This window comes from Dermacentor albipictus, chromosome 8 (genome assembly GCF_038994185.2).
Source record: "Dermacentor albipictus isolate Rhodes 1998 colony chromosome 8, USDA_Dalb.pri_finalv2, whole genome shotgun sequence".
Lineage (NCBI taxonomy): Eukaryota > Metazoa > Arthropoda > Arachnida > Ixodida > Ixodidae > Dermacentor > Dermacentor albipictus.
The window spans coordinates 58,529,739-58,556,403 of record NC_091828.1 but is presented as its reverse complement, the minus strand read 5'-3'; the positions used below and the strand labels follow the sequence as shown (position 1 = coordinate 58,556,403).

At 44.1% G+C, this 26,665-nt stretch overlaps 1 long non-coding RNA gene across 1 annotated transcript; it reads left to right on the top strand.

Moving 5' to 3' along the window:
• The first annotated feature begins 10,290 nt into the window (after nucleotides 1-10,290).
• LOC139048459 (uncharacterized) lies at nucleotides 10,291-16,436 on the top strand. Its single transcript, XR_011507716.1, has 3 exons — nucleotides 10,291-10,675; nucleotides 14,116-14,181; nucleotides 16,385-16,436. It is a non-coding gene; the product is annotated as an uncharacterized lncRNA (long non-coding RNA).
• Nucleotides 16,437-26,665: the final 10,229 nt, after the last annotated feature.

The following is a 26,665-nucleotide window of genomic DNA, read 5'->3' as shown; positions in this document are numbered from 1 at the left end:
TCGGCACGCTGCCATTCACATAATTTTGCTGCCCTAAATTACCCTCCTTCGCAGAAGTAAAAGAAAAAAAGTGATATTTTTTTCCTTCTGAAAGAATCCCATTTTGAGCAAAGTAATTGCTGTCGTGTATTTGCAGGTTTTTTATTCATTGTCTGGATAGTTGCAACACGTCTTCTATGTGTTTTGCTTGTGCAAAGTTATTGCCATCACGCCATTCATTTCCGACTATTCTCCATTATACCGGTGTCACACGACTACTTTCTATCGCGAAGAAGTCCGATGCGGATTGAAATTTGCGACTGATATTGGCGCCATCGCGCAGCTTGCGCAAAATAACCAATCGTGACTGAGAAATTCAAATCGGATTGGGCTTGATCGCGTATAAAGTGCGCCGTGTGGCACCCGTATTACTTGCATTTCGTTGTTTCTTCACGTTTTCATGTATCTGCTTCTTACAATCTTGCTGCAATAAATTGTGGTCTGCTATTTTCGTATTTTTGACTGTGCAGCAAGTTCATTTATACTTAAGGAACACGGCACATTTATTTACGATACACCTTTGGCGTGAGTTACTAGACGTACAATATCATAAGCGATAAAGTTCCACTTGCTCAACAGTTCGCATGATTGTTGCCCTAAGTTAGTGCTTGAAACAGCAAATATGAATTCAAGTAAAACTAACATGAGTGAAACACCTTTGCGCGCTCGTCGTCACAACATATCAACGGCGGCACAGGCGCATGCATGAAATCACATGATAAGCAGAAGTATTGGTCACAAAACAAATACAAGAAACAAAAACTGAAATTGGAGCCTCCGCGATTCGGCAGCGTGCGTGACCATCTTAGAGGCTAGTGCGTTTCGCCGATTACGCTAGGTGCGCTGAGAGCCAAAGTCGGCCGGAGGTGGCCGGAGGAGCCTATAGAAGCATCCACTCTTTACGTTTAATATGTTAATCTATGGCTTGCGCACTGTAGGGTGACCGAACACTTCCGCGAAGCTCGTCTTGAAAGTAAACCAAGGGGCGAAGCCAGACTTGTGGTTGCGGAACCAGAGGTTTGCGACGTCTGGTAGATAGAACAGGACGTTGCGCAGTTTTGTAGCGTCGTCCCACTTGTGCGTGCTCAGCCTTTCAAACAACGACAGTCAATTTTCTGCGTCATGGTCATCGGTGCCGCTAAAGAAAGCAGGATAGGGCTGGCGCAGCGCTCTTGACATGACGACCGACGCAGATTAGGCCGCGCCTTGCTGTGTGGCGTCATCAGGCGTTGTCGGAGTGGTGGTGGGCAACGTCCGGCTTTGGAGTTCCAGGTTTGAAAAAATTTACTCCGCGCCTACACCACATTGATAAGAGGATTTATTGACGACAAGCGACAGACAAAAACCAGCGAAGTCCCAAGGGAACAATGGTCTCGGCTCCAACAGCTCGTGGTCTGCGCTCGCGTCCTACATAGATGATAGCGTCCATCTACTGCTTGGTTCCTGTTCTTCTTCAATACACAGTGCTTACTTATATGTTTCATTCCTCTCCAAAGACGAACGCATTCCCGAAGGCTTGGAAAACAGCACGGGTCGTTCCTGTCGTTAAGTCGGAGGTAGGAACTGCTACGAGTAACCACAGGCCTATTTCTCTACAATGCGCAGCATTTAAATTATTCAAGTCAACCGTGCACTCAATAATTTCATCTTCTATTAAAAATACCATCATTCCTCAGCAGCACGGCTTCGTATCAGGACGCTTCACAACTACCAACTTCGTTAGTTTCCTGATGCGTGCCTCTCAAGCAGCGCATAAGAAATAACAGCTCGTTGTCATTTATTTTGACCTCAGTAAGGCGTTTGATGCGTGCCACAAAATACTCCTTCAAAACTTAACGCAACTTTATCTGCATGACATCACTCTGTTACAGCGATGATAAGAAGCTTCATTCGCGACCGGTACTGCTACTTTAGCGTAAATGGTCAATCGTCAGAACTTTGTGAGGTTACAAGTGGAGTTCCTCAAGGGTCTGTCCTAGGCCTTCTTCTTTTCTCGCTGTTTATTAACGACGTTTCGGCAGTCATTGGACACTCTTGTTTTGTTATATGCCGATGACGCGAAACTTTTCAAAGTAGCAAAAAAGTGTTGATTGCGCCGCTCTTCAGAAGGAAATTGCGAATTTTGCGTCATGGTGCGCTGGAAACAGGCTGGTCATAACGGCATGAAAAAAAAATTGCAAGCTTCAAGCGGAAGACTAACAGGAGCTTATTTCCCTATAGCAATAAAGACGTTCTCCTGCCAAGAGCTGAGGGAACGAAGGACTTTGGAGTGTACTTCGCTAGCTTTCTGGATTTCTCGCCCCACGCTGGACGAGGCAGCGTGCACTTCGATCGCTCGGGAGAGTATGTCAGTCGACGAGAAACTTCAAACAACCTGGGTCATTTGTGACTTTATATCAAAGCGTATGCCTTCCAGTTCTTCAGTACGCCTTCGTCGTTTGGGGCGGCACTTGTAGGTCAAATTTTGAACTTCTCGTAAGTGTGGAATACAGCTCACAATCTATATTTGAACACCGATTCTGTAAAAGGCGTTCCATCTCCACAGAGCTGACGCAGACACTCACGTTACCTACCTTAACCTGTAGACGCAACAAATGGGGTGTTCTTTTTCTCCGCACATTAATACATGAAAAAATCTGCTACTAACACTGGCTTTGTAATGTGCACTTTTACATTCCACAGAAAAGCAGAACATAATGGCGTGCCTTTCTGCCTTCCGATTTTCATGACCCTCTATCTAGAGTGCAGGCCGCATATAACGCCCATTCAGAGTGTCTGGATATCTTCATCGCTAATTTTAATATTTTCCTGAAAGCAATTGCAGAGGAATTTCAGTAACTAACAAACATTCTCAGCAATCATCAAAAAATCAACAACTCGGCATCAATGTTGCAGGAGTGATACCTTCAGGTAGCATGTGTGGGCTTATTCAACGGTTGCCTTCACCGAAAAAGATCATGGTATCGTGACGCCTGCGGCAGAAAGGACGTTCCACATCCGCCGCCAATGTTTGTCAGTGGTGGCGCTGGCTAACACTGCCAGGGTTCTACTAAGAAACATAGATACCCAAGAAAGTGAATCGGTAAGCGGCGCCCCGGTAGCTCAATTGGTTGGGCATCCCACGCGTAATGTGAAGGTTGCGGGATGGTTCCACACCTGCGGCAAGTTGTTTTTTTCATCCACTTTCATTTCCATTAATTTATCGTTCCTTTGTTTCGTTTATTAGGCACAATTAATTTCGCCTATGTTGTCCTTGGTATCAGTGTTTGTTGGCTTATGATATGATTAATGGCACATTGCGTCATTTTGAAGGTGCCTTGTAGTCATGCTTTGGTACACGGCGAGTTGTTTAACACAGCCAGCAGCATCGTAATTGTGACAGATCATCGCGTTTGTCAATGCATAGTGTTTTGTTACGGGAGTATACTAAAAATATCTCTTGCAACGTACATCACAACAATGATGGCGCGCTGCTTTGCGGTGTGAGTCCAGGGAAAACATGGGGAATGCGGGAGATGGAAATTCAAGACGATGAGCAGAGCGAGAACAAGGTGAAAGCCAGAGCCTTTGTTTAGACAAGTAGACTTTAGACAAGGAGACATATGCTTTCCTCGGCACAGTATACATAGGCGTGGTTCTTCTGAAGGGGTGAGGGGGTAATGCAGGTGGGCGGGGAACGAACGAGCATGTGTTAGCGGCGAGGGCGTAAAACTTAAAAAGAGGTGTGTTTTGCGTTATTAGGTCGTTTTAGCACCAATATTTGATAACATTTATTTGATCTCCCGGAACTTTATAGCAATATATCAACAACCGCAACATATTTGCTATAATGCAAGTTATTATACAATTGACTCTCAAGATGGAGATTTATTTCTTTCAAAACCATGACAAAATAAAGTGCATTGTCGTAACACTGACTCCCGCCGGAGGCTTCCCCTGTTGGATTGCAGTTTCATGTATTTTAAGTTCGCAGTAAACATTATTGTATTTATTTTGCTCTACTGGAAATAACACGCCGCTGAATAAAATTATTAAGGTAAAAAAATCTTGATCATGCATTTCCTACCGACTTTGGAAATAAGAACAAAATTTATTCTGGCCTCGAAATGTGAGCCTGCTGCAGGGCTCCGGGGCATATTTTTGTCGCAGGTGCAACTACTGGGTCAGCTTTTCTCTTTACCCGGGGCCCAGTGTGCGAGGTCACTTCGACAACCTCTAAACGATGAACCACTCTTTCGAAAATTCACGCTTCGACTCGTGCCTGTACACCTATGTTACTCCCTTCTCCTGGAAATAACTTCCTGTACGTGTGTAAAGAGTAGCTCTTGTCAAACAGTGCCGTGACAAGGAAGAGGAGGAGGAGGAAAAGGAAAGGCAAAGACAGGAAGGTTATCTAGTGTACGTGTCAAACTATACATTTTGTGAGGATATGAGGCCAGCTTGCTTCCATGATACAGTGCGCAACAATATCCACTACATACACAAAGGGCCGGTTTTACTTGGTACAGGTATGTATGCGTTTTCCTGGTTCGAATCTGTGAGACTCCTGTATATCCTACGTGTGCGTAATAAAGGAATACAGTTTTATTCTTACAAAGAGTGCTAGCGAAGGCAGTCGGAGTTGCATTTGAAATGCAGTTTGCGCTGTAGGCGTTTCATTTTTTTCAGAAATTGACTCTACCCATCCATCATTCTAACAAACTGGGTACTTTGACATCAAACTGAGTATTTGCTCTTCATCTTGTATGCAATATAATTCGCTTGCGAGGTTTAGGTAGAAAAAAATTGGCTCCAATCTACGCTGTGAAGGTGATTGACCAGCGAAGCTGTGGTTGTGGTATCACCTGATGCGATAGACCAATGTGACGTAGCCTTGAATTGTGTCCCACCTCGCTTGAGCACGACGCCGTTGTGCATGTTGACGCTGCTTTTCTCATCGCCGCTCATCGCACCTCAAGTGCTATTCGGGTGTCTTTACTATGCGTGGGCTTTCCATAGCGCTACCACAACACAAATGGAATCATTTGGTAGGTGGGTTGCTCTACATATAAAAGGGTAGTGACGTCAATCCATGCTTCGCATGCTACAGTTGTCGCTTCCCGCAAATGCAGCTTGTTTACCAGCAAACGCTTGCGGCGAACGCTAAGTGCGAAAGCGAGCTTTCTGGTTCTTTTTTTCTTTCCCCCGCACAGCCTACACCACCGCTGCCGTGGACGCGCGGTGGCGCGCGCCATCTGGTGATGCTGCAAAGAACCTCGCCTCCCGCTATGATTGGTGAATTTTTTTGGAATGGACACGAGAAATGCATTAGGGGGAGGGGTAGAGGTATACATTTTTGCTGTAAAACCACTATCTGATTGTGAAGCACGTAGTGAGGGACTACATAATAATTTTGATCACCTGCGATTCTTTAATGTGCATCCAATGTATGGTAGACCAGCGTTTCTGTATTACGCCCACAGCGGAATGCGGCCGCAGTGTTCGGGTTCGTGCCCACGAGCTTATTCTCAGCAGTACAACGCCATAACTACTGCCCTACTGCGGTCGGTCCTGTATCAAGTTGTATTTCTCATCAGACTCGCACGTAACGTCTACTTGCTTGAGCTATAGCCGTATTCAGACTTTCTGGACACGAGGGTTTAGTTCGCGCTAGTGCCAACACGTGGCGTATTGGCCGTAATCTTTTCAAACTTCCCGCAGTGACGCATGATGACGTCTAAAAAACAAAAATAAAACAATTAAAAGCTATTCCTGCACATTGAACTTCGCCACCATGCTTGTCCCGCCGGCGTTATCAGTGTTCTTGATAAAGCGTAGCCGCTCGTCGCCTGGATATGAATTATCATCCTAGGAGCGTTTAGTTGCGACGAGCGACGATTCATTCTGGGCTTTTGATGCGGTTCTTTTTTTAATGTTCTTTCTTTTGTTTTTTGATGCTAAGCAGTTAAGAAGCTAGGGTAATCATCGTAATCACCCCGTAGCAGCCTTTATTCAGTCGGCACATATTATTAACATCCGAACATTCCACACTGTCTACGAGAGATGCCGTCTTGGACGGCTTTTGATTTTGATTTATCGATTTCGTTAAGGTGCCCCCAATTATTTCCCTAGCGACTTTGCTATCCGCATTCATGGGCTACCAAAGCAGCTGCAAATCGAGAGGTGCACAACTATTTATATGCATACACGGATAAGTTGGTTTTGCACCTTGAGGCAAAAGGCACGACACAATAACTGTATAAACTGTCTCTGTTTGGTCGTCCGTTAACACGCTATGAACGAAGCTGCTCACAATACTACGTCCCATTTACTGGCTACCGGGCCAGGTACACCTTTGCGCACAACATATACAGTACTTCCAGTTAGTTGTGAAATTACTGTCCTATCACGGTTATCAACATGCGCGAAAGAAGAAATTTATTTAGGATAATTGTGTAGTAATAAATGCGGGATTTGTCTGTTCTCCATATTGTCTACCATTTTTCCATTCCGCCTATATAATATAGCCGCAATGTAGACTAGAAAATATCGAGAGCCAAAATCGCTACCCACTGAAATACCTCGCACACAACTCCTGACACTTCTATTCAAGAGTTGTTGGACTCCCAAGCACATGCTTAAGGAATGGTAAATATTAAAAATATGGGGTTTTACATGCTAAAACCACGATCTGATTATGAGGCACGCGGTAGAAGGGAATCCGTGACCTCGTGATTAGCAGCCGAACCCAATAGAAACTAAGCATGTACGGCCGGCAAGAAATGTTGGCAGTTCGAGAAAGGTGACAGTCGGCACGTGAGACAATTTGTTTGCATTTTCATGGCACGAGAAACGGTACGAGGCGTCGAAGAATGACCGTAGAGTGCATTGTATCTAATGTGATGGAGTCTGTGCCCAAAATTTTATACCCGACTCACCCTGTAACGAATGACGACCAGGCATCTCGCTTATATGTGCAGCCACATGACAGTTGTCGGGCGATGGCGTCGGTCACAGACCTGCTTGACCTTTCTACAACGCTTGGCAACATTGTCGCCCTACTTCGCACTATCGGGTTTCGCCTAAACGCCTTTAACAGCCAATTTATTTGTCCGGAATTTGGGCTACCAACTTTATGTTTTTTATGTTTTAGACATGTTTTATATTTAAGCTAGTACAGTACCGAGACTTCCAGTGAGTTCAGCTTTTCCAAAATGCCTGCAGTTTTGCCGGCCTCTGTTCATATTTTGGGGGATTTTTAATAGACGTTGATGCCATAGCACGGCCCCCTCACCATGCTGCTCGAAAAGTCATTTTATTTTCCTGAGGCCTTGCGCAAGCTCCTGTCTTCTTGCCATTCATCAACTTTCTGATTTCTCTGTCTATTATATCCCATTTTGACGACTACGATCCCACGGAAGCTGGCAATGATGTAATGCTCATGGGATTGAAGCCCTTCTACAGTGCACACGACAGCCGCTTTTGCTCACTGCGAATGAAAATATTGTATTAAAAAGCGCCAATCTTAAGTATATAAATTCACAGCCTAAAAAATTATGCGGATCCCACGCAGTGTGGGAATCGATGTAAGTGGAGCTTTTGTGTTGTTTGCTTTTATTGACCATAATTAGCGGTAATGCTAACTGCGAATGTATAGTTTCTTCAGCGTTTAGTGCAATACGAGAGTAACAAGTTGACGGTAAATGTTACCATGCGTGCACCACTGCTTTTTGTCTGCGTAGTACACAACATACAGTGAGACGTGTTGGCTTCAGGCGTTGTTGTGCACAATTGTTTATAACTTATGAGAGGGTTGAACATTGTCATTGCTTCACATAACACATCGCACTGCGGCAGACGTGTTGGCAGAACTTTGAGGCTGTATGCGCTAAAACCATAATAAGACTACGAGGCACGCTGTAGTGGCGGACTCCCGAATAATTTTCACAGCCTGGTGTTTTTTAAAGTGCACTTAAATCTATGTGCATGACTGTTGTGCGCATAGGAAGGCACCTAAATTACTGTTAAAAAAAGTTGTGTCCCGGATGAAGAACAACAGCAGGAATGTCTGCAGTCCGACAAAGAGGAAGGTTCGTCGTGCTACCAGAATTCTTCCTGAAAGAAAAAGACACCTGAGCTATTACGTAGAAGTGCAAAGCAGTCAGTTTACATCCGCAAAACAAAACGACAGCTGCTCTCAAGCTATTACCAAACATGAACTGAACTTGAACAAACTTGAACCGTTAAAGAAGCTCGCTAGCAAAGCAGAATCTTGGTTTCTGCAAGTGTTCTTTGTGTGCAAAACACATAAACCGAACCACCCATTAAGGGTTATTGTATCCAAAAGGACTTTGTGGTAGTGGCTTGTCGGACGTTTAGCAAGGCCATCTAAAGACTCTGCAGGTCAATGATTCCTACCGTGTGAGAAGAATTTGTGAGTGAAGTATAAGGTGAACTCGTGTTACAAATTTTAATTGCGTCAGCGGGTTTTCTGTTGATCGGGAAGATCGGTTTAATTCACCTCCTTGAGACGGTGTGTTGGTTGCTTTCAGAGAAATTGCCAATGAATCAGGTGAACAAGAATTTCGAAACCTGTTGTCCTATCAGTTCATTCATGGCACCCTTGCTTTTTGATATATTTTTTATCTAGCATTCACAAACACATTTGCTCTGATTTAGTTGACTTCCCAGGTACGAACATTTATCGCTACGCAGACACCTACCTGGTTCTTGTAAAGCAGTGACCTGCTTATTGCTTTGACGAAGAATTGCAAATTCTTCTTAGAATTTCTTATACACGCTGGGGGAAATTCTTCTTAGAATTTCTTATACACGGTGGGGGATTGAAGCTCACCTTTGAACTGCCGAATTAAACTAGCATTCGATTCTGGGTTATTAATCTTTTATTTGCTTCAAATCACCATGTTTGCTGGGTTTATCAACCTAGGCCTAAGAAAGGCATGCTTCCCTATGACAGTGCTCATTCAAAACGCGCGAAAAGGGGAATAGTCATCTCCTGTATTCAAGCTACAATGAACAAATCCTGTGAGCACCAAATCAAAAATAGTCTCCTACAGCAGACAAAACGTCTTAAGACAGCCGGGTACCCATCATCTTTTAACAGGGATAAGCGGGCTAGTTGGTGGTTGTTATTGGAATGCATCATGTAACCGCACAAAAACAAGGGACAAAGAAGGAACACACAGGACAGGCGCGGACCTGTGTGTTCGCGCCTGTCCTGTGTGTTCCTTCTTTGTCCCTTGTTTTTGTGCGGTTACATGATGTACCCATCACCTGCCGTCACAGCCGTGCGTAAAATAGTCCTACAAAAAAAAGAAAACAAAACACCCAGGAAGAAAAATCGAAAAGCAGGAAAAAGAAGAGACCTTCGGATGTAATACTAGATGTTCATAAGTTATCCTATAACCTAAATAAAGTGGTAAATAGGTACCAAATCAACTTAGTGTTTTCCGCCCCCTCTGAACTTTCGATATCATGCAATGCTATGAAAAATTGTAAACGCCAGTAATGCAGCACGAATCGCAAGAAAAAATTCAAGTCCACTTCTGACGTCGTTTACGAGATACTTATAAATTTCGGACAAGTGCACATCGGACAAACCGGGAAATGTTTTAATTATAGAGATAGTAAGCATAAAAACAATGTAAAAAGCAGCTACGGTAGCAATTTAGCTACGCATTGCAAGAAGTTCTGATGTATGCCACTGTTCAATAACACCAGGTTACTGAAGCACGGAAAGAGGGAAAAAGAATGATAAATTATTGAAGCTTACTACACTACCAAAGCGGGAGATAAATGCGTTAGCACAGCGTCACTCAGCCTAACAAAACTTCAGATAAATTTTCGAGATAAGCACCTCTACTTGTAGGCAGTATGCATGTTTTCAAGCTTCTGGTTATGGTTTTTTTTACATGTTGTAAAAGCTGGTTGATCTTTCAATAAAATTTCCACTTTGTAGTACAGAGCTCATCCTGTTTGTGTTTTCGATTGCTCGCCTCGCCTTCTCCGCGCTGCTTCAAGTCTTGCTAAATACTTCGTGTTCATTTTAGCCAACAAAGCGCAATTCCACAGTAGCTATTTCCGCCAATATAAGCGACATGGTGTCAGGGTGCATGTGCGAACGTGCGAGGCGTCATGCAAATCCTAAATCTGTGCAATGTGAACTGAAAACTACGTGAAGTTTTTACTCATTGCAAAGCGCGATTCCAGCGGTAGCATTTCAAGCGGCCTAAATTCTCTCGCGCAGAAAAAGGACTGAACGGTATTCAGGGACGTGAAGCAGGAGACATCATCCATGATGGACGTCCTGGAATATGTCCTGTTCGGAGTTCTGGTCCTGGCAAACTTTTCTCTGGGTCTTTGGTTCTCCTTACGGAAACATGGGCGATGCGCTAGTTCGACTTCCGCAGTGGTGAAAGTGTTTCTCGGAAGCCGGAAACTTATGATGCTTCCTCTGGCAGCTTCCACTGTGGCATCAATCATCTCTTCAACGGGGCTTATTGCCTTACCTGCTCACTATTACGCGTATGGCTGGCACCTGATTTGGGGGACGATATTGCCGTTACTTCTTTTCCCATTGGCTACGCACGTGTTTGTACCTGTACTCTACGGTCTCGGTGTGACGTCGATGTTTGAGGTGAGTGAAACGCTGTGCTTTACAAAAGAGGTATCCTGCACCGCTTGCTTTGACTTGGTTCACATTTGAAAAAAATGGAAAAAACTGAAATGTGGTGAGACATCCGAGATGCTGTTACATGTATCACACATACTGCACACTGCGCTTTTCGAGGCCTACAATTTTCTGCTATAGTAGGCCTGGCGCTATGAACGCCTCTCGCACTTTATGCGCATGCTTGTTCACATGGCCCGTTTTCTGTACAGCTAAAAAAATGCATCAAACCTTAACGAGTCGGCCCATATTGCTGTGCGAGGAGTCGTCGATTGCGTAGCTACCGGCTGGCGCTGCGCTGAGGTTATGGACAATCGGGAATCTCCCTACTCATATAATGAACTTACCAAATATTTTTAGATGGGACGGAGACGATATCCTCAGCCACATAGGAAACTAGGCTGACCACGGGCTTTAACACTCAGGTTACTGCAGGTCGGGGTATACCCTAACCCCGCTCGGTTACGCAAAATCTATCCAGAGATACAATCGACGAAAATGTAGGAGCTATGCTCAGACGTAGCTAACATAGAACATGTGCTTTGGTGGCGCTCCGCGTTGCGCGACGGCGACGGTGGCATGTCGTCCAAATGGCAGGCTGCCCTCAGCAGCCCCGATCTTGAAGCACATATACGGGCTGTCAATCGGGCCCGCGACGCAGCGGAGTGGTTCGGCCCATAGAGTTTCTCACTATAACACCTAGAGGGTAATCTGGCGCCACCGTCTATGGGAGTTTCTTAAGGGGGCACCGCGCCGTCATGGGAATGACGGTATATGTGTCTGCGAGGCTCGTGTTGGCTGGTGTTGTAAGAGGCTTCGTCTAAAACGTGGATATGGCTACGCAAATAACGCGTTCTCAAAGTAAAATCTTCATAAACTGTTTCCATTCACGCATATTACATCTTTACTCACCCACGATGCATGACCAAGGGAAGAAAAGCAAGAACAGACGACCAACTGTTTCAGAGCGAGCGCGAACCTTGTCGTCTGTCCTCCAACTTTAGAGGGCCCGCTGATACTTTTTACGTGTAGTCGTACACACAATAACAAGTTCTTATAGTTAAACAAAACATGTTTTCGTGTAATAATAAAGCCACAACAGCTTTTTACGTGCTGTTCCAGTAGAAAAGGAGTCATTGTGACAAACGGAACGGTACTTGCCAAGCGCGTCTTCAAGGTGTCCTGTCTTTACGAGAACGATGCCAATCCGAATCCACAATATACCGGCATTCCCATGCATACCACAGCGCAGCAGCGCCAGATTTCCTTCTAGGCAATGTAGTGAGAAACTCTATGGTTCGGCCTTTCTATACCGACGTGGGCGCGGCCCGCTACGTGATGATGCACGTTCCGAATGACCAGAATAAAGTTTTACCGTACCATACCATTTCACAGGATAATGGGTTGCACCTGTTGCGTAGCATCCCAGCAAATCACGATTGAACATTCGAATTTAGGATCACTTGAGAGAAATGAGATAACAGGTAGTGTACAGAATAAGATATCCTGGGGCTGCGATGTGAAAAGCCTCCAAAGCGCTGCTGTGTTTGTTGAAATCCATCCTCTAATATAACCTCGGGACCGCCGTGACGAGGAAAGTTTCAGGGTCTGCATGTGTGCGTAGTCGGAAGTATTTTTTCCCGCTATTTATAATAATATTTTAGCCTGTTTTCTCCATTTCAGTGAAGGGTTGCCCAATGGGCTCAGTATGGTTAGCTACCCTCTATTTTCTTATTCCAATAAACACATTCTCATACGGGGCTTTTTCAATGTCAATTGCGTCCTTCGGCAATATGCTCAATAAGTATATACCACACTTGGTGGAAAGTGATACTTACTAAGTTTCCTTATCAAATTAAAAGGAAAGGTCCGGCCAAAGGCGTTAATAAAATTGAGGAATATAACATTAATTTGGCCGGCGTTGTCGAGAATTGAGTCAAACGCGTGAAAGGCGGAGAGAAGTTTAACAGTTGCAGACCGTCCCTTTTGAAAGATCGACTGCAATGAAGAATGGATTTTAAATTTTTGAAGAAATTCAAATATGCTGTAATATGCCAAGACCAACTGGCTCTTTCAGATGGTCGCCTCGTGATTATAATGATGATTTTGGGAGCTTGGTTTAGCGGAGGCAAGTAATCGACGTTTTGACAGGTTGAGAACGGAGAGTCGACTGGCTTTATTCAAAAGCAAAAGAATGTTTGCCGAGTGGCAATGGTGGTGGCCCTGTCGGACAGCCACTTTGGCTCGAGCAGGGAGCCGTGACCCCGCTCGGCGGGGAAGACGAGGTGACAGACGGTCGCTACAATGACTTCTATACTATGACGTGCTCCTAAAATGGCTTATTGGCCAAGAGAGAGAGAGAGAAAAAAAACATTTATTTGAACCATCGAGGTGGTTGCTATTGAGGTGGAGTGGGTGGTGTCCTCATTCCAGGACTCCACTGGCCATGGCTGCTCGACGAACTTGCTGGACTAGAGCTTCTTGTCCCGCCAGGGTATCGCCGGTCAGCTGTACCTCCCACCGCTCAAATGACGTGCTAAAAAACGTGTCCGCGTGTCGATTTTCATTATGGTGATTTTCCTCCAGCGGCACATACCCATAATGGGAGGTTGGACAAGAATTAGGAGGCACATATTGTGCCAACGCCAACTAGTCCTTTTTTGTGATCGCCGGTTCTGATGATGGTTATGTATTCCATGCCCTGGCACAAATGCACAGTGGGGTATTGGCCATGCGGCCGCTACATCCAGAAAATGAAGAAAGTGAATAAATACGAGGCAATATATGGCAAGAGTTTGACGTAATAGTTTGGCGAAACCAGAAGGTGGAGAGAAGTAATTATTTTTAGAAAATGATACATCCACCCAATCGCAGCAACTGCTACAAAGGTAACCCATACGGGTTCCGTGAAAGAAAAGCCCCGCAGTTGAAGAAAAATTCGCCCTCGTTCGGGTCTCGAGCCCGGGACCACCATCTTTGCAAGGCAGCCGCTCTACAATCTGAGATAACCAGGCGACTTGCAGATGGCAGGGCGAAGTTGAAATTTTAAAAGAACTCGAAACAAAGGCGATACTTTGAAGGGATAGTTCTGCGGAAACCCATTTAAATACAAGTGATATTGCGCAAGAAAAAACGACACGGATGTGAGCGAAGAATATACACCAATCGCGCTTTTGCGTTTGGTGTGCCTTCTTCTCTTACGTCTGTGTCATTTTTTGTTGCGCAATATCCCTTGAGTAATAGATTACGAACTTGCCCGGAATGCTGCTCTCATTAAGTCCATTCAAACAAATTTGTAACAGAAGTGAATGCATTCTGTAATGTAATTTAACTAGCCCACAGTTTAACCATTATTGAAGTCGTAATAACACCATTGTTTACGATAGTATATAATTCTTTCCCCACAGTACATACGTCTGCGCTTCAACAGCACCATATCTCTCACTGCGTGTGTTATTTACATTTTTTTAACGGTAAGTACGACGAAGATACTTTTGCATATGACGTGACCTCTAATGCCTGTTTCTAAGCTCGGCAATCTAGTCTTCCAGCGTGGGGATAAAAGTCAATTGACCAAGAACCGAATAACAAACCACTTCTATTAAGAAGGTGCCATGCCATTTGTGGTTGCTGGTTGCCGCAATTTTTCTCCATATTTTTTTTTATTTGGGCGCTGTCTTCAAGTGCAGATGCAGCCACCGCGCGAGCTGCACTTTTTAGTGCAGTGCCTTTTTTCGCCGCTCAATACACAGTACGAGATGGCCAATAAGGCGAAAGCTTATTTCGTCTGGTGCAGGGGAATAATGAAGGCGTGGTCTCATTCGTTAATGCCGGTGCGATCCATCTGGTGCAGCCTCAGAGAAACATAAAAAATCATTCAAGGAAAGATAATCACAAACGACTCATAGAGAAGAAACAAACACAGATGATTTGAGTCTGAAAGGGACACTCTGCTTTGTGGCCTGTCATCATATTATGACCGCTGCTGTGCGGCAAGATATGCTGCTTCTTGTGAAATATTGTCTGTATGGGACAGGCGAAAGACTCAATAATGGAACTGCGCTTGCCTGGTGAATGTAAGGAGACCTTTCAAAGAGGCCTGAATATGAGAGCATAGAGGGTATGCTTACAGTGCCCGTTCGAGAGAGTGTTGTGAAGACGCAGCTTGCAAATATTAGGCTCGATAGGAGATGTACATTTTGGCACCTAATAAAGCCGCAGGCAATGTCAGATCTTTGTATCATCATAACGTCGAGGCGTCATGTTGCGTGCTTTTAGTATGTTGGAGACATACATATATTAAGGTATCTAGGTGGTGAAAAATCATAAGTAATAGCAGTTTCGTGACCTGCTTTATTTTCTGCTGTTTTAGTGCCTTCTCTTTGCTTGGTATTCTGAAAGTATTGCTATTCTTATGTTGACCAATAAATCTTACATATCTTTTCCAGTTCGGGGTGAACAATTAGATTTACTAAATCAAAGTCGTAGTTCACGTTGGTTAAGAAACTGTTCATGGAAATTAGCTTAAAACACTGCGAAGGGAGAATTCTATTTGAACGCCTTTAATTTAAGCATCTCTCTATGTGCCCGTCGAAATATTGTGCGTGACACATGCTCACTGCCGTAGTCTTGCTTGTAGTTGTAGATTTTGCTGATTTACATGGTATGCATTTTTTAAGGCAAATACTGCTTACGTAGTGTCGTGGAGAACTACACTCCATCATTGCAGTGAAGCTTCTATGTATTTGTCCGCTTTGTTTCGTGCCAATTTATGGGAGGGTGGAATTGGGTTTTCTTACTTTTTTAGATCTGAATCGCTATTTAGCAATATAGGTCACAAGTATACGTACTTTGTACAAGTGCAATGATACTAAGGCAAAGGTGCCCTCCTATTTATTTCGTGTAAAAATTTGGAAGGCTTTAAATGTGGAGCCCAAGAATTACTTTCTCGCTTCAATTACATTGCAATTTCGCACGTAGCTGTTTAAAATCAAGCTACGAATTCGCAGCCAGAAAGTTTGTGGTTCTGTTCTGCACCTCAAATTAAGCTGAATTTAGGTCATGAATAAATATTAGGGGCACTTGTGTTAAGCTTTCCCAGTTTTTTTTATTAGAGGGGAGGGGAGGTGGGGAGGCGGTAGAAGGAGGGGACGCACCCGTGCTATGTTTTGGCAGGTTCGTAACAAGCTGCCCCTCCTCCCCCAAATTTGAAACAACGAGAGGAAGGTTACACACAACACAGTCTTCCTTCAATGGGCAGGTGCTGCAAAATAAGACATATTTTGGCCGGTAGGGGTTCGCAGCGATAAAATAAGTACAGGAATAACACTTATAAAAGTTGAAACATGTTGAGGTGATGGCGTTGCCTAATGTAATGAGTAGATTAGCACTCTCACTCACCGTAGCGGTCGCCGATTTACACGGCCCTGTGTTCTATCATTTCTTTGATGGTGAATCGTGTAATGTGTCACGCAGTTAGAATGATACTTGTATTTGGTGTGTGTAAAGAAATCCCTACAACCATATTTCTCTCAAAAGAAAAGATTAAATATAGCAAGGCGTAGTGCCATGCAATATGGGTATCAATGATGTGAGAACGCGACTGGTATCTAAATTCTGTCAGTGAGTGCGGAACACAAAATATGTCAGCTCTCTGCATTTTGCTTTCTCTTCCAGCAAAGTATTGGTGCTATCTCTATATTCGCAGCTTCATTGGCCCTTGAAACAGGTGCAGTATGATTCTGTAATTTACTTGGATAGTCGAATCCATCAAGTATCGAACCAAATACTCTGAAGAACTTGAAGCTTTAAGTTAGTGATAGTTACCGAATAAGATGTTTTAAAAATCACTGTGGGGAGAAACATTACGTTGCTACTGTCTTTTTGAAGAACTAGTTTTGCGGAATTGCGCAAGTTTGATGAAGCTTCAAGAAAGGAAAAATTGACATCCAGCCGTATGTAGCACAAAGCTGCAAAGAAAACCCACACGAGCTAATGAGTAACAATGCCTTTTAGTTGAAAAACAAATTCATCTCGGTCCCGAATAAAAATTATTCCTCGTCCCCCACCACGATTATTTTTTCCTGAACTCGGAGGCTTTCTTTTTGAGTAGCTCGTGTGGGTTTCCTTTGCAGCTTCGTGCTACATACGGGTGGGTGTCAATTTATGTTTTCATATACTTTATTTTTTGTTTTCTTTTCTTGTAAGACAAAAAAAAGAGTGCGAAAGGTGTGAAGTTTCCTGCAGGAAACATCTATTTTGTTCTTGCTCCCGGCAAGACACTGCTTTCACTAATTCGCGTTCCAGCTCACCTGCTCTTCGTAGTGACTTGCTCTAAAGGCCAACTGCAGCAAAGCTTCGGGAAGTGTATAAAGCATAGTTGCAGAGAGTGGATATATAAATCAGCTTTGTGCATGTATGAAACGAAACCTCTTTGCTTAGCGCGCGACGGGTAATTATCTATAGTCTTCGTAATAGATACAAGTACAAGTTTTGATTTCAGAGAGCAATGACAGAACGGAGAGGAGGCGATACGTTTGTATTTACAGCTGGTCATCTGATCGCACAAAACTCTGACGCGAGTGCCGGCGCGATATATTCGTTGTTGCTAGTTGTTTTTCTCCATCTGCGTACGCACGTGTCCCGCTATGTCATCGCCGTCTTCGTTGTCGTCCTTATTCCTTCGTCCTGCGCCGACAGTTTTCTGCAGAGCGGAGTTGGCGCTATACTATTATATTTCGCAGATGCTATAGGCATATCGAGAAAAATTGACCTCACAAGTTATCTCGACTTCGAAATTTTGTATCAGTACTCGCTCAGTGCTCGAATCGGGAACCAATCCAACGAAGTCAATACGCTATATGCCTATTTTCTTCAAGTGCACTAGAAAGTAAAGACATATGAGACTCTCTGACGAACATGGTTTTTTCTTGAAGAGAAGAAATGACGGGACACTCAGATACAATAATTATTTATATATGGTGACGAGGCTTAAACATAGCACATATGAATCATTGATTAGTAATCAAAAATGTTCCAGTTGAGTCTAGTGATAACGTGAACAACAGTTTGGGCGCATGCCTCTTGCTAAGGTAACCTGTCTGTTCAACTTTTATGATATCGCGGATGAATGAAAGCACGTTGCAGGTTCACTTAGCCCGCACTATTTCTAATGTAGAAAATCCGGAAAAGATATATGTCAAATATAATTTGGAGTGTACAACGTGCAGTCTGAACGTGGACGTACGCAAGACAAATACGAGTGCTTCTGCTCGTTCAGTCTACATATAGCTTCAACCTTGGCGCTGTGCACTCATGGTAATAGATCATAAACTAGCCCAATGAGCCACCCTGATAAGTAAAGGATAAAACTGACAGGAAGTAGCTCAATATACGGTCCTGTGAAGTGTACCCCCACATGGGCATGTTAAAAAAATTGCTTCATGTGTTTATTCGCGTGCTTTTTGTCCGTTCTGCTGAATTTTTAGAATACCACGTTATAATATTGCAGTACCACGTTAAAATTATGCTTAGATGGCAGCATTCGACGTGCATATGCGCTGCAAGCTTCAAGTTGGACAAATAATCCCAACCTTAGGTCAAGCGAACTCTTTTACGTTACGACGGGGAAGCAGTAAGGGTTGTTTTGTATATTCATCTCACTACATAACAGTAGTTTCTCCTGCTTACTTGCATTCCAACTGCTTGTTTTTCAGTGTTCCATGCACCTCTGCTCTGGTGCAACGTTGCGATTGGACTGTCAGGAACTATTTACACAGCACTGGTAAGAGCTACGTGAGCTTTTCCCACCGGAATGAGTTTCAGAGTGCGGCTGTTAGGCGCCCGTACCTGCGACGTCACTAAGCGAACGAGCAGAGCGAAGGATGAAAGAGCGAACGCGGAGGGCAGCGTGGGCTTAAAGAAGCGAGGAGGAAAGTTGAGGAGGAGGGTATGGCGAAAGCATGAGCAAAAAAAGGTACTGCGGAGATGATGGCTACCAGATAGCGCCGCTGTAGCGTGCGCTGGCTGGGAGGCGCCTGCGGTGGATGGTGTGAATCGTGCCCACACTCATGCGCTGCCTCTCGCAGTCTCCAGATTGGCGAGGCCGTCGCGCCACACTCTGCTCCTCCTGCGACGCGCTCATACTGTTGGGAACCAGCGCATGGATATATAAATTTTGACGAGGAAATGTTCGTTGCCGTGTTTTTGATGGGAGTCATTCTTTAATTGAGTCCTTCACTGCGGGGGTCTTTCTTTGCCTGCGTGCGCATTTCACCTCATTTTGACACCGCGCGTGCCGCATAATCTCAGAAGCCACGCTCGTCGTGTTGTTGTCACGTGTGCCATATATGCAGCCATAAACGAGAAGAAACGGGGTTAACCGAGGGGGCTGATTTTTATTAGTCATATCATAAGAAGCCAGCAAACACTGACACCAAGGACAACATAGAGGAAATTACTTGTGCTGATAAACAAAATAAAGAAACAATAAATTAATGGAAATGAAAGTGGATGAAAAAACTATTTGATGCAGGTGGGGAACGATCCCACAACATTCGCATGCAGCCATGGCACTAGTCGCACGAGCATATGACATTTACAGGTGTGCAGAGCTCCTCTGTGTCCTAGCTAATGCGGGACGAGCTCTTTAAAAAAAATGGGCTACGAGATATGAAACATGCGATGAAAAAAAGTGTTTTACTAGCATGTCCCCTTGCGCACACTGGTGAATTTTCCCGTTGTACTATTTTGCAAGGTAGTCAAGCGTTCTCCGTTATATATATATACTTACTTGCATAATTGCGTAATATCGAATGTGAAATCGCGCATCGCATTCGAAAGCATAATTTTCAACAGTTTTCAATTTGCTACAAGTCACCCTGTATTTTTTCCACAATTCAAAGTTGTCGCTCTTGACTACTGCGGCTGCCAAGCAGCTGCGGCTTGCTTTTCTTAGAGCGTAGCTCTTGCGCGCCCTTTCCTCCAGCGAACGTCAGCGGTGGCGGCGTCATAACTGGGGGAACGAGCGCAGCGAAAGATGAAAGAGCGAACGGGGAGCGGAGCATGAAAGATGTGAGCCGCGAACGGCAGAGAGCAATGAGATCAGCCCCTTCAGTGACGTGTGCGCGAGAAACTGGTGCCATGTGGCCCCGCCCGACCGCATGATGCCTGCTCGTATCAGATCTTGGCAGTATAGCTCATTTCGTACTACCGTCTGCTGGGGTCAACTCTTGCTCGCGCTTGTTTGGCTTGCTCGGCTTAGTCTCGTTCGCGGCTTGTTTCGATTGTTACGGTTTGCGATTGTTTTGTAATCTGATTGTATGCGCGACGTGAATTGTGCAGTATTTTCTGGGAGCCACGCGGTAGCAACGATTACACTCGAACCTTCGACGAGTCATGCACAAAAGGAGACGCGCTTGACCCATAGATCAGATTTTCGAGGATCACTGACTCTGCCACATGCATCTCTCAAATTGTTTGCCTCAGTATATCACAAAATGAAAACCAGTATGGAGCTCCTCTCAAGTTTCGCATTAGCGATTACCGTAATTTTCGGTGATTTTTTTTTCATTTTCATATTGAGGCAAAATAATTTATAGATACACGTACGTGCGTACAATTACAGACAAGTCTCTTTTGATTCGCTTTTGTAGTATTTCTTATCGCCTCCGAAAGCAGAGGTGCAATAATCTAGCATAGCAGCAGCCAACAGCTTGTAGCATCGACCTGCATCCGTCTTGTAGCACGAGGTTTGAAAGGAAACTTATACAGCTTTCTCCGAATGAAATATCTAGCTGAAAGAAATATTCACTTCGTCCTAGAAGACGTGCTGGTGCCGATTTTTGTCTTTTTTTTATTGATATTATATAAGGAGATGTTGGCGCGCAATTTAAGGCGCCGGATACTCCTTATCTCTTGGGTGGTTCCGTCATACATCATTCAGGGTTCAAGGTTGCATATCAAGTAATATTTTCACACAAGCACAAGGGCTTATCACGCAACGTTTCCACAGGAAGACTATGACGTTAGGAACACATGGTACATACAATATACAAGGTAAATGTCTCCATCCTTATGTAGACGAAAGTCTCAAAAGTACAAACGATACTGTCACCTAATAACACATGGTCTAGTCAGCGGGTGGTACATACATCGTGTAAATCTATTATCACATACAGTCACAACAGAACAGTCAACATAACATAATTCCCAAACAGATGCATACATAGAGTGACATTGAAATGAACAGAACAATGAAAGCGCTGATAACGTCCAACAATGCCGCTGTCTTCAAGAAAAGTCTTTAGTGCTTTTAAAGCGTTCTTCTGCAAGGCCGTTCTTAGCCAAGGGCCCGAAAGTTTCCTTAAACTGAAAGGTCTGCGGTCTAATTTAATTACCGCTGATTTAAGTCGGCATCTTGGTGTGTCGTGATGTGGGCAATCTAGATGGAGGTGATATATATCTTCATCTACAAATCCATTATCACATTCGTGGGTTTCCGCTCGGCCAATTCTGTGTAAGAAATGCTTTGTGTAGGCAGGGCCTAGCCTTAATCGATGAATAAGCGTTTCCATAGTTCTATCTAATGACAAGGAATATTTGAATTCATTAAATGGATCAATATGGTATAAGCCAGAGCTCTTAGAATTCTGGTCAAACTAAGTGTTTCTAGACATGTTGAAAGACGCTGTCTTTATAATGCACCGTAATTCAGTCTTTAATATTGGGAGCGGAGCCGTAGCATCTTTGAGGTGCGCTTGTCGTGCTGCTTCATTGGCTGCTGTGTTGCCAGGAATGTTGCAATGCCCTGGTATCCACTAGAATGCTATTGCATGTTTCGCTTCGCTTGCCTTTGTGAGGTTTTTAAGTGTTTCATAGTTTCATATATTATACTGTCGCTAAATGTTTTCCCCTTTGTGCAGCAGAGCGATGTTAGAGCCGCCTGTGAATCGCTGAAAATTACCCATTTTTGTGCACCTGTTACTGACAGTATAAATTTTACCGCACATAGGATTGCGAACAGTTCAGGCGTTGTGGACGAAGTCACACGAGATAACTTAAATGATTGTTGTTTGTTGAGGTGTGGTATAATGAATGCTGAAGTTGAAGAGGTTGCTGTACTGGAGCCGTCTCTATAGACGTGTGCGTATCATGAATACCGCACATATATCTGGTATAGTGCTAGTTCTTGAGCAGCTTGAATGAACATGTCTCTTTTTCTGAATATCCCATCTACTGACAATTAGATTTTTGGAACTGTAAGCAGCCATGGAGGATATTCGATGTCTGAGTTCCAAAATTCATTTCGTGGCAATATGTGAAGATTTCCTTGAATTTCTCTATGGAACATAACTTCTATCTCGTTTCATTATGTCTAGAGCCAATCGGTGGTTTCTATGCTGGGTTTGAAGACGGAAATAATGCCGGAATGTTTGTGTAGTTCGCATAACTGGAAATGGCGATTGGCGAGCGTCAGCTATTACAAAAGAACTAGAAGTCGCTTGTGGAACTCCTAGACATAAGCGTAGTCCTCTAGCTAAATGTCTTTGAAGTCCCTCTTCTGACGTGTGGGAAAGTCCGTGTGAGATGGGCGTGGAATATTCAATTTTTTGTCATATTAATGCATTATAAACAGTCAGCATGAACGATACTGATCCGCCCCATGGTGTGCCTGCAAGTCTGCGAAGTACAGTCACTATGGCATTGACCTCGTTTTAAAGTTTTTATATGGGGTGCACAGGATAGCTGCCTATCAAGTATTATGCCAAGAAATCGATGCTGCGTGATAATCATTAGAGGGTGTCCTTCCATATTAAGAATGAAATTTTTTAACTGCCTCCGAGTGAAGGACAATACAGCAGTCTTTGCGTGTGATAGTACCATTCTTCTTTCTCTCGAAAATTGGTTGATGATATTTATGCCGTCTTGCCATGCCACCTGAAGTAGTTGAGCATTAGACCCAGATGTCCAATACACACATCATCTGCATACAGTGAAAGCTTTAACTGTGATGGCAGCCTTCGCGTTAAATCAGCCATGACGCAGTTAAAAAGGAAGGGGCTGAGTACGCTTCCCTGTGGTACTCCCTGTTTGACAACAGGTTCAGCCCTCTTTTCTTCACTCGTCTGAAGAAATATTTTGCGACCTGCTAAAAATTCAGAAATCCATCGCAAGGACCTGCCAGACAGACCAAGTTCCAACATGCTTAGCAGAACATGAACATGACTGTGTCAAATGCCCTCTTGATGTCTATGAATACTATTATAGTCATGTTTCCACGTGCACGCTCGTGCTCCACACAGGCTACTATATCTAATATTGCATCCATTGTGCATCTATGTTTTCTGAAACCTACTAAGTAGTCGGACAACACATTCGTTTCATTACACCACCATTGAAGTCGCGCGTCAATCATTTTCTCCATTACTTTCCATAAACAATTTGTCAAACTAATAGGGCGGAAGGACTCAAGGCACAAGGGCGTCTTACCAGGTTTTAAAATTGGTATGATTCGAGCGACTTTCCAAGAGTCAGGTACAGTTTCCTCTATCCATAAGTTATTATAGATGTCTAACAGAGCATTTGTACCTGTCGGTCCGAGGTTTCTTAGCATATTGTACGTAACGCCGTCCGGCCCAGCAGCGGACTTTTGGCGACATGATGCAATTGCACATTGAAGCTCGCTTAATGTGAAAGTATGATCTAATTGAGGATGTTGGGCCCAGTGGCAAGCAGTAATTTTTCGCTTAGCCAACTCTACTGAAATATCAAATTCTGCACATTGTGAATAAAAGCAGATCTGGAAATAAGCTCACAAAATTCATCTGCAACTATTATTTCACACGTGTCCCGAGCTACAGCGAGAGCACGAAATGGGAAGCTCTGTGTTACAGGTCCGCTTAAAGAACGAATTACTGGAAAAATTCGTGGGACCGCCGTGTGAGGAGACAGCGTGCCGCAGAATTCGCGCCAACGCCGTTTGCCTAAGCTTTCCATTCGTCTGCGCATTACATTGTGTATTTTCTGAGCGTTTCTGTATGCTTCTAAACTTCCGCTCCGTCGGTAAGCTCTTTCGGATCGGCGTCAGATGGCTCTTAGGGGTTCATATTCTCCGTCAACTGCCGCATAATCTTTTGGTATTGGGATCTTCTTTGTGCATATGTTTATATTATCCTGCAAAATTTCTGTAAATTTTTCCACTGTTGCATGTTGATTAATTTGATCCGTTAGGCGGTACCGAAAAGCTTGCCAGTTGGTTATTGGTTAGTCTGCTGTAGCGCCTGATATCATAGTGCATGCCAGAGTGGTTAACAAGGATGGGAAAATGATCACTTTCGCGCGTTTCCATATCTGTTGTCCATCCCACACCATTCACTAAATCATGTGAGCACAGGGTAACATCTATGCAGCTTGAGTAATTATATTCACGAAGGAATGTTGGCGACCCATCGTTTAAAACAGTCAAGTTGCATTTATCTATGGCGCACTCAATAACGTTACCCCGTGCATCACAGTGATCACTGCCCCAGATGATGTTGTGTGCATTGAAGTCACCACATATAAATACATTAGAATGAGCTATTTTGAAGATATTCACTAGCGCTTCTACTGAAATCCGCTTTGAAGGTTGTAGATATGATTAATCACTGTTATACAGAGCTTGCCAAAGGATATTTTACATGGGACGAATTCCGGGAAGTCTGAGTCACTGGACTGAATTTGATAACATGGTAGGTCCTTTCTGACGCACAGGAGCACTCTGCTAACAGCACCTTGACGAGAAGTCTTATATAGCACATAATTCGAGAGGCAAAAGTCGTCATTGATTCCCGCCTTTTGAATGCAAAGTATTGGGAAGTTGTATTGCACAAGCACTTTACGAAAGTCAGCACACTTTCTTCGAAGACCGTTGGCATTCCACTGAAATATGGAGACATTTTTGTAGCGGTTATTCATGTAGTTCCTGCCGCAGTTCCGGCCCGGATTGTTGACACAATAGTGCTTCAAGAGGCAACAAGGCTTTCACTTCTGGTGGGTTGTTTGCTTTCGGCAGAGCACATAGGATTGCCTTAAGAGCTGCGAAAAGCATTGGCAAAATCAGTTGTGTCACCTATGCTGTGGTGTCTCCGCTATTAGCTGGTGTTACTTCTGCAGTAGATGCGTAAGGTCACTGAGAGAAATGTGTTCGAGTACAGGAGCTTTCTTGTGTATTACTTTCTGCCTGTTGTCGTCTGGGTTTCCGTAGCACTGATGCATAAGACTGGGCGCTTGACTGTGATCCTCTTGATTGGTCTCTTGATTGCACTCTTGGTTGTTCTATAGAGGAGGGATATCTTGTTGGTGCTCTTGGCTGTGGTGGTTCCGGTGCCCGCTGAGGTGGGTGATCTGGCACTGGATGAACAATCTCGAGGTTTGGTGCGGGTTCATTGCGTCGCGGTTGTCTTCCACGGATTAGCTCATGTCGACGCATTTGGGCCGCTGCTTTCCTCTGTGGGCAGCCTGAGAAGGAGGCGGCATGGTTCCCCGCACAGTTCGCACATTTAGGTTGAAGAAGTGACTTTCACTCCTTGTGGTTACGGTCTTCTGAGGAGATTCTGCATCTTGCCAGCATTTTGCCATGTGCCCAAATCTCTGGCAATTATAGCAGCGAAGTGTGGGTCCTAGGTATTCCTCGACAGGGTGACTGGTGAAACCAAGTAAATTCTTCAAGGAATAGGGCGGTCATCTCTGAAAGTCAGAATTACCGTGTGAAGTGGATAAGACTTCACTGCTCCATCTTCTTGGCGGGAATACCTTATCTGTCTGCGTGCCGATATAACTCCTGCGTCTTTCAAGAAGTCTAGGAGCTGTTCGTCTTTATACTGCAGAGGCACATGTTTTACTTTCCGAACGTTTCGCGTGTATGACTCTGGGATGAAGGGCTTGACTTCCAGGCCGCCTACACTTGAGAGCATCGAAAGGCGTTTCGCCGATGCTAAGGGAGCAACGCCGACACTGAAACTTCCAACTCTGGTCGTCCTGAAAAGTGTACTTTTTCTTTGGAAGCGGAAACTATTTCGGCAGACACTCGGTTTGGATTTACTTGCCAAAAAGTAGTACCTTCACTTGTTGGGCGAAATACAACCGGAATTCCTTCGGCTCGCTTTTTCTTATACGTGACCACAGTAAATGGTGCATCTTCACCCATCTCTTCTTCATCACTTAGCTCATAATTCGATGTTCTATCATCGTACTTGCCGTCTTCTAGGCGAGGTTTCTTGGTCTCGGTTTCACCGTCAGCCATTATTCCTGAATTCGCTGAAGTTGATTCCAAGTTGGGAAGAACCAAACGTTCCGGCTTTATGAAGCTTTGTGACGCTTGCAAGGGCTCCAGGCTTTTCATTACGGCCCGTAGCATCATTCATATGGCTGGTTACGTTTGGACGAGCATAAGGCTCGTGACAATGTTCTCGACTTCCGACCACCGTAGCGGCAGGGTAATAGTCAGGTCCTTTCATTTCATTTCTCTTTCATTGGTCTTCCTCCACTTTGAAGGAGTCAGCAAAGCTTACGTGCCATGAAATTTTTATCGGCGACACTATCACAAGCTGAATGGTTTCCTAACAACTCAAAACAGTAGCTCATCAAGCTATAAAACTGCTTAATTAAGTGTAAGTACAATATTTTTCTAACGCTAACATTGCCGCTCTTATTATTGGCTTTCGTTGAAGCAGAGATAGGCATGATTATTACCTTCAGCCGACTTATATGTGCCATGGTACGCAAATATCGCAGTGTTGCTGCGTGATGAAAGTGGTAATTTTTTCTGGCAGCTAGTTATTTCACTGCGCTTGAATTTATCTTTCTGCGGAAGGCTTCCTAGCTCGCATTTGCTCTGCTGAATAAAGAATACACATACTGTTATGATTAATTAATTATCATGCCTTCATTACCATGAGTTTATCACCATGACCTTTC